This window comes from Myodes glareolus, chromosome 10 (genome assembly GCF_982192425.1).
Source record: "Myodes glareolus chromosome 10, mMyoGla1.1, whole genome shotgun sequence".
Lineage (NCBI taxonomy): Eukaryota > Metazoa > Chordata > Mammalia > Rodentia > Cricetidae > Myodes > Myodes glareolus.
Genome location: NC_142035.1, coordinates 30,570,468 through 30,587,437, shown reverse-complemented (window position 1 = coordinate 30,587,437; position 16,970 = coordinate 30,570,468). Strand labels below are relative to the sequence as shown.

The following is a 16,970-nucleotide window of genomic DNA, read 5'->3' as shown; positions in this document are numbered from 1 at the left end:
TCTTATCTGGCCAAAGGAGACAGGGACAACAAAAGATCCCAAAGAAGGGACAGAGGATGCATGGGAAAGCCACTACCCCAGCATTGTGGTGCCCTTCTGCTGAGCAAATAGTTCAAACTGTTCGTTCCCATCTTCTATTCTCTGCCGGTTGGCTGTGTGCGACCTTGCATTTCATTCTGCAGGGAAGGTTGCTCGCTGGGCCCATAAGCAAACAGTCCAGCAAAGAGCGGGCCCTCCTCCCCTCTTCCCCGGAGAACTAGCATTTTTATTTCGGCTCCAAGCTGTCAAAGACCTGGAGAGTTGATGTCGGTGTCCTGAATTAATTGCTTTAAGCTGGAGCAAGCTCCATGGGCTGCCAAATGTCCAGAAGATGTTTATTAATAACGTTTCCTCCAGGATTCCAGCTCAGAGCTGTCCCTGGGTGGAGGCCTCTCCCTGATTCTCCCTGATGCCACCCTCTCACCCCTGGCCTCCCCACACTCCAAAGGGAGTTGCCACTTCCAGTCCCCAGGACAAAATTATAAATTGCCTTTGGTAAAAAATAGACACCTCTGTAACAGGATGCTCGTGAGGGGCAGATTTGTTCTCATTACTAATAGTCCAAATCACAGACGTCCCGGCTTGACTCTGAAGTGGGCTGCGGGAAGCACACAGTTCCCAGGACACCCTTGGGTGCTGCTTACTTATCTTGCACAATTAACCAAAAGAACGGGGGGGGGGGCGGGGATGGAAACCATCGTGCCGTCTCTCTCCATTCAACCTTCTTCTCCCAAGAAAATCCAGACAGTCAGACAATACAGTGCGTTTTCAAGCTTTCCTGGAAGGGGGGCAGCCCCTTTAATAGAATGAAATAATAAACCAATTTATATACCGATATAAGACCAGGATCGTGAGTGCCATTGTGTAATTTTCCACTTGACTTTTCATTATCTACCTGAACAAAATCAATCTATATGTATGGGATCAGCATACAATTCCAGAGATAAAAGCTGAATAAATGCGCTTTGCATATCCTGCAGATAAAAGACACAGTGCCTGGTGCCTTCTTCTGCAGGAGATGCATTTATTAAATAAATTGTTGTGTCAAGGAAAGAGCCAGACAACGTGGTATATCTTCAGTGTTGACTCCTTTGCCAGAAGTATCGATCCTGCAAATGAACGGTGGTTAATAAGTACCCCGCAGACCATATCAGGTCTTTCACCCTAGTTTGCCCAGAGTGCACTCAGGGTCAGTTTTCTTCCAACCAAACCTCTCCAAGGCGGGCGGGGTGGGGGGGAGTGAGGGTGTTGGGGGAAGACTTCCCCTATTAACGTGGATTTAAGACTGAGGACTTCAAGGGCCTTTGGAATCCTCTCCACAGGAACAAAGCACCTTGAAAATTCACACATATAAACCCTCACTCAGCAAGCGCCCCAGTTTGTAAAGGCCTTTATAAAGGAAGGGGAGGTAGCAGGCTGCACGCTGGGGTCGGTGTGTTTTACTTTAAGCAGGTTGAGTTTCATTCCTTGGGAATGAGGAACAGTAAAAGTCTCTCCACATTGGCAAGGTAAAAAAGCATCACCTTGTTCCCTGACTACTCAATAGATGTTGATGTTGAGTGGGGCTGTTTTGTTTTTTTGTTGTTTTTGTTTTTGTTTTTGTTTGGTAAATCCTCCTGGGTTGAGGAGCAAAAGCTCCAAAAATGGCCAGCCTGCCCTACCCTTCCAAGAGAGTCCTCCAGGAGCTTTTTCTATGCTTGTCCCTATTCACCTTTCTGAGAAGTATAAATTAACTTGCAACATTGTCCAAACCAACAAAGAAAGATTCCCCTGGTATGGGTAACCAGCCACCTTCCATCACAGAATTGCTCTTGAGTTGGTAGATACTTCCTGGCCATGAAAGAGGACTCCTATCTCAGGTCAGACCTTGGGTCTTATGTTAAAGATTTCTAACAGTGAGTCACACACAGACACACACCTCATTGTTTATTTCTCATAAGATTTGGTAATTCTGGGGGGAGATTAAATAACTTGGATAACTTCAGTTCTGCAAGGAGGTCAAATGGACACTTTCAGTTTGAAGATCTTTCCGCTGACAGTTCTCACAGTTCTCGTGACTGATGCTCCCTTGTGTCTGACCCTCCAGTTGCCTACGTTTGCATTCAGCACAGCACCCACCTGGGGCAGCAGCACCACCACTTCGCTCTGAGTCACCCTCATTTTGTCTCATTCCTCCGGTTAGATGCAGTAAACACTTGGGAGAGTACGCAGGGTTATCTGACTGTAGTGTCATGATGGCCTTTTGGGGACATTCTTGTGAGGGTCAAAGTTCAGTGTGGGGAGAAGCTTCTGTTCTTGAGAGTCCCATGGTGCTGTTAGGCAAACAGCCCTGCCAGAGTCATTCCTCTGGCTCATCTTTTTGTTCCAGTAGGGGTGAATAAGCAAATCTAGAGAAAACAAGAATGCCGCTGAGAAGGGCCTGGGATGACAGTAATTCCAGCACTCTAGCAGCTGAGGAAGGAGGATCACAAACTCAAGACTAGACCGGCCTACAGAGTGAGATATCCCCCCAACAAGAGAGAGAGAGAGAGAGAGAGAGAGAGAGAGAGAGAGAGAGAGAGAGAGAGAGGAGTTTTGATTCCAGCACTTGGGAAGCAGAGACATAAGGATCTCTGAGTTCAAAGCCAACCTTGCTACCATTTACAGAGTGCATTCCAGAGCAGTCAGGACTACCCAGAAAAACTCAGGCCTAGAAAAGCCAAACCAACCAAACAAACAACAAAGAAAAGTGCCCCTGTTCCTTTAGAATTGTATGAAAAAGGAAAAGGAAGAGTCCTTCTGATGGCATATGTGAGACTCCCTGCATTTTCACTACAGAAATGATCCCTCCTATCCTAATGCACCCAGATAGATTTTTATCAGTACTTTAACTAGCTACTTAAAATGTCACCAAAAAGAACAAGCAAAAACCAAACACATGAGTTTCACCTAGTATATAGAAAATTAAAGAGGGGTTTTATACCTCCCTGATCTCTATTTTAAAAAAAATGTACTAGAACCAACAGGTATTCCCATTTCCACAGTGCAATTTGCTCAAGCTGGACACTGTCATTGCTAAGTAATATAACTGTCTTTGGCTGAAACAATGCTCTGTGTCTGATCAGAATCCTGACCCAGAGTTGCAACACAATCCATGCTTATGAAACAAGTATTTGCAAAACAGGAAGAACTGCATCTCCTTTAAAGGTATTGTTGATAACCAGGCCATAGCTAAGCTATCTTGCCGCTATTTTCCAGGGGAGGAAACATAGACACTCAGAAGTCCAGTAAATATGTCTAAGTGCAGACATTCAATTAAATATGGAAGGGCAGAGAGTTGCTGATGACTTTGTCAGTTCTAGAATTTTAAAAACCATGTGCTAGTAGTTCTGATGCTTACAGGACTAAGTACAGAAAAGAGAACCTAAGTAACTCTTTGCTGGAATTAAAGCAACAAAGACAGCCAACTGATTGTATGGTGTGATTCTTGGACCCTTTTAGAACCTGGAAAATAGTCTGACAGCGTGTCTGCCTAGGTTTAAGTGAAACTTTTTTTTTCCAAAATAATGGCCTTATTCATCCTTTCCTGAGTGTGCACAGCATTAAAAAAAAAAGAACCAAAACACAGAGCATGCACACTCAACTTTGCAGCAATTCCAGACACAAGCAAGAGTGATGAAAGATGACTCGCTCATCAGCAAAGCCTCAGTGAATCCCTTCACAATGGGTTTGATGGAGAAATAAGAGACAAAAACAATGAAAAATCCATTTCACAGATGCAGAACTGGAGGCTTCCGTCTATCTTATGGCAAAATTCTCTAGTTTTCTCTTTCATGAAAGTCAAATGGGAATGCTTTCCAGAGATGGTTATCACTGGAAGGCAGAAGGTAGAGATTAGATGCAACTGAGTTGAGCATGGTCCTCTATCAGAAGTTCTCACGCACCCCCTAGAACCAACAACTAAATAAGAATGAAATCTCCACACTGGCTCTAGGAAATGCCAGCACCAACACTTCTTCAGGACAGGGTGGGACTTATTCAGGACAGCAAGTCCTAGAAATGGAGCCAGAAGAGAGAAACCTTGTATCCAGAAGATGCCTAGATCTTTCCACAGTACTGAAGTGGTTTTCAAGTGGTCCTGCGTCCAAAGAATTGAAAGGTAAATAAATTTTTATTTTGATAGCATACTGAATTCCTGAGTAATCTCACTACAGAATACAATAGAGCTCAGACATGAAACACTTGATAATTCAATCTACTCTTACAGTCTACAAGCTGTTCAAGAGGGAAAAAAGCATAGAAACACATAAGAAAATTTCTAAAATGACTTTTAACACATGATCCATGAAGGGTTGCTTTTATCACATTATATTGCATTCTTCGATGTCTTTATTATTTAATAAGTAACAGCTATGTGTTGTGGGCTGGGAGAGTGCCTGGGTAATACAGCACGTGCTTAGATATGGGAGGCCTGCTTTCCAGCCTCAGCAGTTCAAAGTAAATAAACAAATAACTCAGAACCTGCATATCCTTGATACATTTCTTCTCTCTTCTTACTGAACACAAGAGCACATGTCGCCAAGGAGAGAACATGTTTCTTTTGAGGAAAAATGGAAACAGTTGTTCTGTTCTATAGCTCTTTAACAAAGCATTTACTGTACTTCCCCAACTGATCAGCCAGTCGCTTCTAGCCGACCCCACACTGACACATGGCTATACTGATACTTATGAAAAATCTTCTTAGATGTTCACACATATCTCCTTCCTCTTTTCAGAAACTCTGAGACAGGGCAGGAGATGGGGGGAGCTGAAGATTCACAGCCCAGTACAGGATATTTATAACTCTCTGCTAAGCTAAATGCGTATTTGAGGGCATTGATTTGAAAGGAACTGTGGTTTTCTGTAGAAATCTCCATGCCTCATCTCAACCATCACTTAAAATTTCAGGGTATTTTCTGGAGCCCAGCGAAGGGAAGTGTTTTGCTCCTGAACTTATTAACACTCCTTCACATCTTTCAAATGGTTCTTAGTGGCTGTCAGTCAGCTCAGGAACACAAGGACCTCTGTAGATGTGTATTTATGAAGTCACAGGATGTTGATGGAAGCACATATATGTTCTCTGCTTTCCTGGGAAACAGGGAAAAGGCATGAACACTGTGGGAAACACACTAGCTGTCTTCTCTACTTTACAGAAGGGATAAACACCCATTTCAATAATTTAAGAAGAACGCCATACAAATGAAGAATTGCAAGCCTGGTTTTGCAGAGGACTCCAGATAGATTCAAACAGCAAATACTGAGGTGACCTGTCTTCATAATTTGAGTTCCTTTTCCATTCCAATAAATAAGTAATTAAATGAAGAAAAAGTCAGCAAAGGGCGAGGGCAGACGGCTCAATCAGGACAAAAAGTAATTTCACATCTAAGAAGGGATACTTGATTTCGGAATCACAGCTACGTCTATCCTAACTAAAAAGTCACCGCAGGTCTCCCAAAGTGAGCCTGACTGATGACGACACATTGGGCATAGATTTTTGGTCAAGTGAAGAGAGTTTTGGAACTGTATGTTCTGGCTTGGATGGAATTAAATAATACGGGTGATTTTTAGTGTTCATTTTGAATCCAGCTTGTTTACATTTCCCCCTATTTTTGCTGTTCCGTGGCTCCGTGTAGATGTACAGATGGTAACATTCTCATACTGGGCACCCCGAGAAGGTCACATGCTTCGCTTCAATGGCAATTAGTTCCCTTTTTAAAATGGAAAAATGTCATTAAGTTCTTGAATAATTCAAGAGTGGCGATCACAATACAGTGTCCCTTTTGGGGGGTCTTTATGGTGCAAATGACAAAACAAGGCGATGCTATCAGTAAGAGTAGATCTAAGGTTTACAATGTCGCTCTATTTAGTGTGACAGGAAAATTAAATTACAGGAGGCACTCATTCATTGTCACCCGTTAACAGGCTTGGGAAAATTGTGGATCCCCAGGGGGCAAATCACTGACAACGTAGGAGGGAACTGAAAATATTTCATTTTAATTGGTTGCTGTTTCCTTTGCTTGGTTTTGAAAACAACACACACGCGAGCAGCGCAACACTCTTTGGAAATGGGTTCCGGAATCTCCCCAGCTGGAACTTACGGGATCTGCCCAGGAGCCTCGGGCTGTCTTCTAGGTGCGGTGGCACTGTTCTGCACCGTTTGGGGTTCCTGGAAAAAAAAAAAATAGACCGGCAAGCTTCGAGTGAAAAGTAGCTTCCACTGCTGCCCACGGCTGGACAGGAGTTATCGTTCTGTAACTGGGGCTGGGCCTCGGATCACCAGGTCTGGGATAGGCAGGAGAGAGGAAAAAATGACGCACAGGCCCTTCAACTATCTTCCTCCCCAGAGAAGAAAAAGTGACAGTGCTCTTGGCGACCGCGGGCTAGAGTCAAGGATATTTGGGACCGGAGGGGGTGGGCAAGTGTCAGAAGGGAGAAATGAAAATCTTCAGAGGTCACCAAGTAACAGGGAAACTTCTCTACCCCACAGCCTGGCCACTGCGGCGGGGGGGGGGGGGGGTGTTCCCAGGACCCCTCACTTAGAACCCAGGTGGACGTGGCTGTCTTGGTCTGGCTGATACTTGGCCCAAGACTGTTTCTGAAAGCTGTTGGACCTTGGCACCTGAAGCAGAGACCAAGTTTGGCTTTCCCAGGGGCCCGAAGGACGTGGGGGAGGGGTGGAAGAGAAGTAAAGTGCCCACTGTGGGGACAGTGGAGTAGGTCTGGTCTCGCCCAACTGGCTATCAAGACCGACATGGGTGGGTTCTCCACATTCTAGAACTTGGATCGCTGGGCCCAAGTTTGCCCCTCTCACCTGCCGCGATCCTGCCTCTCTCGCTCTTTTATTTACCCGGTTTCCCCAACACTAGGCGGGCGGTTTCCTTTTCCTTTGGCCCTGTGGCGTCCCAGCGGATTGTGAGAGCAGAGCAGAGAAGCAGTCCCCCGGGCCCGCTGTCTCTCGGGTGTTTGATCTGCAGTGGTCGGCTACTTGAAAAACCACCAGGGCCGCACTGGCGGCTCCGCTCGCCAATCCACAGATTCAGAGTCCTGGCCCCACGCGAATTGCGCGGCTTCTAGGGCCGGGGTTGCCTGCACTCGCCGCGCAACCTGAGCGTGCCGCTGGAGTATAGCAACTGCAGCACAGCTCCGAATATGAATCGGGGATGCTGAAGCAAGCCTGATTTTAGGGACACGTGGCTTAATGGAGGCAATTTGATATTTAAGAAAAGCTCTGTTCTGGAGAAACAAAGTGTGATTTGTTATAGTGGTGGACGGTTTGTACCCACAGTGGACGTTATTTCTTGGTAAAATTAAAGAATTGGTCCATGGAAGTGGGGAGTCGACGGTGAGAGGGCAATTTAGACACTCTCCGTTATTTTTAAAAAATATTTCCGTTTAAGCAAACACTCTGGAACTCCTGGGTACTATAATTCCAAAGGCAATTTTCTCTGTTTTTAATTTGATTTGCATTTTTCAACTCTGATAGTATTCAATTTCATGGCTGAATACACATGTAAACACTGATAGATTGTGTTTTTTGCCGCTTGCACCAAACAGAATTTCTGTCTCAGTGTCATGGGAGTTTACTGTGTGCTAAAAAATATAAGCAAGCTTCTCTTAAATTGTTTTTCAAAGCTTAGCGCGGCCTTGCCTGGGCTTCGGAGGTGGTGAGTTGATTAATGTAGGTCCTGGGCACCAGTTTAGGGAAAGTTAGGGACAATCACCTTGCACTCCCAATATGAAGACTAAAAGGTGAACGAATCCCCTTCCCACAGAGAACATTTGTAGTTTTGTCCAGAAATATTCTCACTGTTGTACCGAACTTTTGTAAACAATCTAAAAAATAATAAATAAATGTGCTTCCTCCAGCAATTTCTTAATGTGGGTTTTTTTTTAACTCTAAAAAGAAAAGTATTTTTCTTTTTAAAGACTATTTTTAAAGACTACTTTTTAAAGACTATTTCGAAGTCTTTCCAAGAACAGTTTAGTTAGCATTGACCTTTTTTGGTCAAACATACAATTAAGAGAAAGTTTATAAAATCCAAGTGAGTAATTAGTTTTATTCATATCAAAAGTACATAGTGCTGCCAGTGACAATGAGAACAGAATGTGTCAGTCGGCTGGGCTGCGAACAGCAACACACCAAACACCAATGGAAAGGCACCCAAGTCTTTCTTCTCCGTATTGCTCAGGGTCTGATCCAGGCGCTCCAGATCATGGAAAGAAATAGTTGAGACGATTGAACAGGCAGATAGATGGGCCCAAAATGTTAAAGTTTCAAATATATTTTTGCAACCTCTTTGAAAACTATCCGTTAAAATGAAAAGAGCAGAGAAATTCGATGTTTTGGTTTCTCCAGGGATCCTTTATATTAAAAAGTGTTATCTAATATCAAGAGCAATTCTCTCTTTTTCTAAACATAATATAGTGGTTTTTTTTTTTAATTCCAGCCTTGGGGATTGAACTCAAGGCCTTGCTTGCTTTAGTCAAGCAGTCTACCAACTGAACTACACCTCAAGCCTCATCATTCATTGAAAAAAAAATATATTTACCTGCTTGCTGTCCGTTCCTGCGGAACATGCCATACTGTTAAACTACTTCTAGTTTAAATTTTAAAAATCTGTAAGTTGAAAATGCTTTTTGTTTTATTTTTAATTAGTTATTTCACAGGCACGATTAGTGATTTCTTAGATTTAAAAGCGCTAGGAGTTTTGCATCCTGGGAAGAACTGATTTAAAACTGACGGCACTTGAAGGAGTTTTTGCTTGTGGTTAGCTGAAAATAGCAATTCATGAATAGAACTGAGGTGATCTAATTTGAAAAGTACCTTTTATCCCATGGACGGAGGCTAGATAAATATGACGAGAGTTCCATTTTATTATATCAGCCTTGGAAGAGAAAGCTTCTGAATTTAACAAAAACAAACATAAAAAAAAAAACACCACCAGTCACTCCAGATTAACTGTCCAAAGGTGAGGAAAACTCACACATTTAGCTTTCTGAAACATAATTATTGAATTTTAAGTTATTATCCTTCGGAGTACGTACTAAATTTTTGTATTGCTTTGATTGACTGGCAATTACATCTGCTTTACACAAACAGATGACAATGTATCCGTCTCACCAGAGCAATCCCTTCTGGCAAGTTTAAGGTAGAGCAAGGAAGAAAAGGGCCACTGGTGGCTGGCAATATTGAGCATCAAACATCTCTCCCTTTTCCATTTCTAAGGGAGGAGTAAATGGGGATCTTGTTAAGTTCATTAAAATGCAATGCTCAGAGTGTGGCTTTGCCACTTTACTTTACCTTCCCCACTCCCCAAATACCTGATTGGAGGACCCAAGGTTGCCTTGTATGGGTACAAGGAGGATTGTAGATATGCCACATGCGCCCCAACTTTGTTCTGCAAGGAGGTTATCAAAGACTAACCCTAAAGTCTGTTGGGTCTTGGATGGGGGAAGGGAATGAGGAGGAATGGACCTGAACTTTTTCCAGGTAAGGACTTGTAGAGGTTGCAGAACAAAAGGTTCAAAAGAGCACTTTCCTTACAGATTGGGATGCTTGGGATCGGGTGCCCTTTAGGAGTGTTGAGCACCTTAAGATGAAGGCCTAGTGCCCCCCCCCCCAAGAAGGAGGGAGTTAACTAAAAATGGTATAAAGTAAAGGAAAGGCAATCAAGTTGCCCTTCAAGAGGTTTGAGAAGGAAGAATAAGACAGAAGGGAGGGAAGAATGGGGGAGGAGGAGAGATGGGGGAGGAGGAGAGATGGGGAGGAGGAGGAAAACGAAGGAGGGAAGAAAGAGAGAGACTGGAGGTTGGGGGTTGGGGGGGACTGAGATCCAGCATCTTCTAGGGAGAAACCCTGTAGTTACTGTTAGTTGCACACCCAGCAAAGACAAAATCTAAACAGCGTTTTCCACTGTCTATGAAGAATAAACTTGGGGTCCAGGGTTGACCTCCCTGGATAATCTTTGGCATTCTGACGACTGCAGATGAGTACCTCAGTCTAGTTCCCAGCCAGGGCTCTATGCTGGAGGCCAGGAGCAGATAGGACTCAGCTCTCTCAGAGCTTTGGGAAGGAAGAGGCTTGGGAGTCGGGCAGTATGTGTGGGGGGGGTAGGTTGGGGGAGGTAATTGCTTGCCTGGGTGAATCAAAATGTCCTTTTAAAGCAAAGGAATCAAGAGAGACTGGCCTTTAGCTGCAAACTTTTCTGGTGAGAGAGGGGTATTAATTAAAACCTAAGAGGACAAAAGTATAAACTGCGTACCCTTCCCTACTTGTCCATTCCCTTGTCAGTTCCCAAATGGCAGCTTCTCTGTTTCCACTGTCTTCGAAGGTTTCCATTCATATGAATCTCATGTATCCATCTTAATCTAAGACCTCAGCTAGCCCATTTAGAGTGAGAAGTATATTTGATTCTAGAATTCTGCTCATCTTCAAAAGCTGACCATCCCTGTTCATGGAGTCGACTCTTGAGTCCAGTCACCTAAGAGTCTCCCGAAATGTCACAGTGGAAAAGAAGATCCCAGACATGGCCAGCAGCAGGGCCCTAAAAATAAGGAGACCTTGGTGCTGAGGCTGAGCACTATTTCGAGAAGGATAAGGGCCTCTGCCCTGTTCCACACTGTGTCACCAAAGTCTGTCCAAGCGGATATTAAACCCTCACCATAAGGCATACCTACATGCAGCCCAATGGCATGTTACCTGCTGGTTCCTTGCTGACAACAGCTCCCCCCAACCCTACACCACGTTGCAGGGTCAATTCCTCCATGAAAGACATATAGACCATGGTGCCAGGTCAGCATCCCCACCAGGAGTCTGAGCTGGAAAGCAGGTGTTTACTAGATCTGCATCTGTATGTCCGTCCTGAGAAAGATAAGAGCTGTGGGGGGGCAGGGACTTTGCTTCTCTGTCAGCTGAGCAGGAGCATGAGAGGGGGGGGGGGAGACCCAATGTGGGTGGTGCATGCAATTGTCTCTGTTGTCACCTGTGTCATCAAGTCACCAGGTGCAGGTCAGGAGGAGGTCAGAAGCAAGGCTGGCTTTGAACATTCCTGGACCCTCCTGTCAAGATCTCCTGGCAAGGAATAAGGCCGGCTGAGGAGCTGCAGTTCTGAAATAATCTGCCAGTGTGCATTGTTCTAAGTCTTCACGGCTGCCGGTGGTCTCTGCCCCTGACATTTTCTTTTTCTCTGGCATTTTGTCTTTCTAATCACAATTCAAGAACCATCTATTTAGCTGCCGAGTCTCTCGTTGTCACCTCTCTTCCCGCCTTACCCAGCTGTCCCAGAGTTAGGTGCAAAGAAAATGTTGCTCAGATCTGGCTGACTTTGAAGGACCGCAATCCCAGTCATTTCCATTGTAGAAACACGAATCCACTTAACTTGGGACACTCCCGTTCGAATCTCTACTAGAAAAAGGGGTGGCATCTTTTCTGTCCTGCCACATAGTCCCTAAGATTTATTCTCCCTTGTGCCTTCCATTCCTTGGGAGAATCTGGAATTCTGGGAAGACAGGCTTCCTACTGCTTGGGAGCTGGGGGTGTCCAGTGTGACAGTCTGAAGCTTTGGGAAGTTGAAAGATTATTCAGGTGAAATACAAATCGCCTGTCCCAGATGGAGAGCTGAGAGGCCAATGCTGAGGAAGTTCCCAAACTCTAAGCCCCAGGAGCTTTACTCATAAGTTCTGACTTCCATCAGGGGGGTGACAACATATCACAGGGTGGGTGGCAAGTGGAATGCTCCACTCAGTAGGGGTGGGACCGAAGAGAGTTGTGATAAGCAAGATGGGGGTGTCCTGTTGGGCAAGGGCCTACAATGACAGGACAAAGAGGGGGATTCCTGCTGAGAAATGGGCTCCCTGTTCTGGGAAGAAGGCAAAATTTCTCAATTGGCAAGACATAGAGTGGAAACTATACCTTCTCTTAGTAGATCGGAACTGCAGGGAGAAACAGAGAGCCTTAAAAGGTAAGGCAAACAGCTTGAACAGAACTGTATATTTTATATAAGATGAAGCACTGTGTATATATATATATATATATATATATATATATATATAATTTCTGCATGCTGGAGGTGGAATCCAGAGTCTCATACTAGGCACACACTCCTCACTCCTACCATTTCTTAGTTAAAGATGCTACTTACCTCACAGAGCTCCCGATGGCCCAGGTCCTGTCCTGGCTTACACCCCCCCCCCAGTCCTTCACAGAAATTGTCACCTATTTCTCTGTTCTTTCCAATTCTCTATCCTACCCTACTCATGCCTCTCCTCTTACCCTCCAAACACTCCAAGATTACATTCTATAGTTTTAAGTATCACACGTTTAACACTCATGGTTTCAGATTAAGAAATTGATGCTTTGCCTTAAGCAAGGAAACAACAGCCAAGATAACTCATTATACAGTTAAGTCTGCTTTATAAATGTAGACCAAATTCCTGAGAAGCAAACAAGTTCACAGACATATAGATAACTCTATTTTGGTCTATATAGCTTATGATCTAATACACCCCCAAACATCTGTGTATTCTTGGAGCTTTCTCATCATTTTCAAATAAATGAAACTGGGGGAAACTAATTTTTATATGGGGGAAGTAAATTGGTTCTGAACCATTTAAACACATGTGAGCAGAATTACAAAAGCAAAGTGACCTTTTCAAAAGCAACACATTCATGGTTCATTCCAAACTTCCAATGTAGGCAGTAAAGCCCCAGTTCATGAAGTAAGCCTAGACTTCTTTACCCATTTGTGATGCTGACATTTCGCTTCTAGGCTAAAAATGTTTAAGTCAAGAATACAGTGTTGCTGACATCCTCGCTTAACAACGCCCCCTCCAGCATTTGCTAATTAGCAAAATGGAGTTAAATCCAGGTATGAACGTAACTTAATTTGTTTTGTTTCTTTTAGCACCCCTAGCTATCTGATTAATCATCTAACAGTGAAATAAAATACACACACGGGGGCGTGTGCGCAAGCTTGCACACACACACACACACACACACACACACACACACACACACACACACGGTGAATTTTAAGGTGAATCCCGGTGGTGTTCATGTAGATGTCACAATGATGTCTCCGTGTTGACAGTTGCTGCCACTGACTTAAAATTAAGCATGATATCCTAAAGACAACCTTAGAAAACATCTCTGCTCTCTTCACCTGTTCAGAGAGATTCTCCCGAAGAATTTGCAGGAGTTCTGGACTGGATTCCTAGAGCACAGAGCTGAGGGGGAGGGGAGAGGAGGCATCACTTCCAGGCTGGAGATAGGGACTGGGACGGAATTACAGCTTGTAAAATAAGCTTCCCTCAGTCTCCCAGGAGACAGCCAGCTTCTACTTGGGTGTTCCCTGCTTGTTAGCCTCAGCCATAATTGGTCTTTCCTCCCATCCCACGTTGTTGGTTTTCTGTGTGTGGCTTTTGGTGTGAGCGTGTTAGGTCATCAACAAATACAATGGGAGGAGGGAGTGAGGGAGACACACATTATTGTTTTAAAGAAGAAAAGAAAAGGGATAAGAGAGTGGGCAGGAAGGCTGTGAGCAGAATGGGGAAGATGCCCCAGGATTTAGGCTTCCGAGGCAACCCCTGGAGTGACAGAGAGTATGGGAGTTTTGTCAAAAAGAACTCAGGCCTACTAGGAGTGGGAGCCCTACTGAGCTCCCTCAGGAACACATCAATTTCTTATTATTTTTCTTTGAATATGGAAGTGCCCCTCCATATCGGGGATTTCTCATTAATTTTACTTTTTATTCTAATCTGGTATTGCTGCTTTGAAAGGCATGGCAAGTCCTAAAAAGCAAGAAGCTCCCAGTTGGGCCAGACACAAAAGCTCTCCACCTTTCTCCTTCCACATTTGATCTTTTCCTCCATTCCCCATCCCTACCCCCACCCCCCAAAAGAAAACTTCCCCTGGAGTGGAAGGGTGTTAAAAAAAATACATTATCTGGAGTCTAGTCTAAGGCCACTGCAGTGACAGGTGCCTTCTTAGTTCAGGAAGGGTAGAGACACAGCTCATAGCTTTTCCTCAAGGCGGGGGTAGGTAAGGTCCTGAGATTTTGTGATTTTTATTTACTGTCAAAAACAATACAACAACAAAAACCTATTAGACCCGTAAGAAACTGGTCGGAAGAGTAATTAAAGTTGCAAACTTTTGGTGGCCCTTTCCCTTATTTTGGATTTAATTTTTTTTATTTCACTTGAGGACTCCGGGCTGGCCTTGGTTGCTATGGTGCTGCAGCCAGGGCCATGTCATCCCTGTCTTGACACAGACACCTCAAGTCTGAACCCTTGTTATTTAGCCAACCACAGAGAATCCTGACTGGAATTGAGGCTACTGGATGGTCTTCCTTCCTTCCTTCCTTCCTTCCTTCCTTCCTTCCTTCCTTCCTTCCTTCCTTCCTTCCTTCCTTCCTCCTTTCTTTCTTCTTTCCTCCTTCCCTCCCTCCCTTTCTTTCGGTTGGGGAGGGAGTCTGTCTGTTCTGTGAGACAGGTCTTGAGATCCCTGTGTGAATCTTAGCCAGTTTCTCTGTACGGCACGTCTGGGTCCACAGAAGCTGGATGAATGGGAACCATCCTTAGCGTTCCCTTTGTTACATACTGTATTTTGCCTAGGGAGAACATAATCCGTCCAGGTCCCTGCTTTGCAGGATCGGGAAGCCCTGCTCCTCTGGAGAGGAGGCACCCCAAACTACTACGATGTGGCGGAGGGGGTGGGGGGACAACAACAATAAAAGACCGACAGTGGCTTCAAGGTACCTCCAGGTACGTCCTTTGGCAAACGCCTTCCCCAAGCCCTATTAAGCCTTATCTCTCTCCTCCCCACAGCGCCCCACTTCCACATTAAAAGGCCCCAAAGCACTACGGACTCCCTTCTCTGTATAACGCCGCCGGGAGGAGGAGGGCGATAAAGATCGGGCGTTTAAATTGGCCATTTGAAAGATTACATCTCTTCACCGAGGGTCTTTCTTTCTAAACTCTCACTGAATTGAGGCCGTGGCTACTCCGCACCGGTTCTCAAAGGCCGGACACCTTTTAATTCCGCCCGTGGAGTGGGCAGGGCTAGGTGACCCGACAAAGGCTCGAGGGAAGGCCGTGGGGTGACTCTCGTCTAATGACAAGTAATTGACGGATTCGAAGCTCTGCATTACGAGCGGAATGGGGAGGCATTAATTATTTAAAAACGATTAGCCTCGCTGTGTGTCCTGCCGGCTTTCCATCTCGTTCGGGGAAGACAACCAGCCAGGCACACCAGGCGGAACCCCAGCTTGGAACGCTGCGGAGGCATTCCAGTTGGCCTCCAGCGTCCATAACGTGGGCCCACAGCCTGGGATGCAAGGGCAGGACCGGAGGGTGTGCGTAGATTGCGCACTTTCGGAGGTACCCTTGTAGCATGGACCCAGAGGGTCAGGTGGACTGTTTCTGCCTACTAGATTCACTGTCCGCAGATGGCAGTGCAACCTGGAATAGACTTCCAGTTATGGGGGAATGTCCTATTCACCTAGTGCGTCTCATCCTTTGTTGAAAGTCCCAGTGAAACTTAACTGGAAGTGGGTTTCTTTCAATGCCAGGCATCCAGGTGTTTAAGGCAAAGATCCTGGGAGAAGGCCGGTTTAAGAAAGAATGGAAGGACTGATAGACCACCGAAAAGATGCTTTTCCTTTTCTTCTCATCCCCCCACCCCCACCATATCTCCCGCTGAGATGAGCTTAGAACCCTAAGCTTTACCTACAAGATAATCGTCTATCTCTGGTCCAAACGAGATCTTTTCTAGACCCTGCCCTCAAAAGTCTAGCATGCTGTATTTTCAACAGGCAAGAGTGGAAGCTAGTTTAGGAGATGTCGGCACCTTTCCGAAGGCAGCCGAAAGAAGCCCTGGAGTCTGGTTTGTCTTCCAAAGTTCTGTTTTTTTACCCCTACACGCTCAAGTGCAACACCCCGGAACCCGCTCCTGCTTTAGGGCAGCGCGACTGGGTTGTTGTAGAACTGGGATGATAGACGACCCCGCGGCATGCTTTGACTTTCTCTGCAGGACCCAGCTCCTGACCCAGGGGGGCTCTCTGCGGCGTAAAGGCCAGCGCCACTTCTTACGGGCAAGAGCTAAACTGACTTGCAGGAAAGGCGCTGTCCCCCCTCCCTGCATCCGTTTGGACTGCCTGGTCTGCCAGAATCCGGGAAGCGGCAGAGAACAGAACTCAGAGACGCACGCGCCCCGCAAGCTGTGGCCTCCGCGTCTCAGGATCCCTTACTTTCAGGCACACACCGACTGTACACCAATCTAGATTCTGAGACCGAGGCGGACTCAAGCCTCCCAACCACAACTCTTAGGAAACTAGCCCCTCTCCAGCCATACCGGCTACAGGAACCAGTCCCCGTTTCTCATCGCCTCGGGAACCCACCCACACTGGTAAACTGTTGGGAGTTTTAAACTCCTAGAGTTTTTGCTCTTCTAAGCCACGGTGCAGTCTTGAATCTCCCACTCCCCCGCGAAAACGCTACTTCCCAACCCCCTGGGTCTTCATCCGCTGGGTGCACCTCCCTGTCCTCGTAGAGGCACAGGAGTTCGCGATTGACTGGGGGAGGGGAGGCCTGTGGACCTGAGTGGGGGGCGGACTCTGTGCGGGGTGCCCGGGCGTGGCCCCCGAGTGGGCGCGCTCCCTACCTGTGGTGGCCTGCGGGCCAGGCGGGCGTCAGAGCGTCCTGCGCTCGGAGGGAGGCGGCGGACTGCTCCTAGCCGAGGCATCCCTGCATTTATTTGAGCTCAAACCGAGCGACTGTTGACTTTAGCACACAAAGCAAAGATTTCACTGCCCGCTAGTTTAAAAATGAATATTTTACCAAGATATCGATCAGCGTTATAAAATTCAGTTAAGTACAATGGGATCCTGGAAAAAAAAAGGAATAATAAAGGAGGGGGA

At 45.8% G+C, this 16,970-nt stretch overlaps 1 long non-coding RNA gene across 3 annotated transcripts; it reads right to left on the bottom strand.

Moving 5' to 3' along the window:
* Window positions 1-1,952: 1,952 nt before the first annotated feature.
* On the bottom strand, window positions 1,953-16,944 carry LOC146892691 (uncharacterized). Of its 3 annotated transcripts, none has more exons than XR_015004198.2 (3): window positions 16,715-16,925; window positions 6,156-6,223; window positions 1,953-2,426 (listed from the first exon to the last, which is right to left on the bottom strand). It is a non-coding gene; the product is annotated as an uncharacterized LOC146892691 (long non-coding RNA). The 3 variants fall into 3 exon arrangements; XR_015004197.2 differs by lacking the exon at window positions 1,953-2,426 and adding an exon at window positions 4,171-5,765; XR_015004196.2 differs by lacking the exon at window positions 1,953-2,426 and having other exon boundaries at window positions 6,036-6,223; window positions 16,715-16,944.
* Window positions 16,945-16,970: the final 26 nt, after the last annotated feature.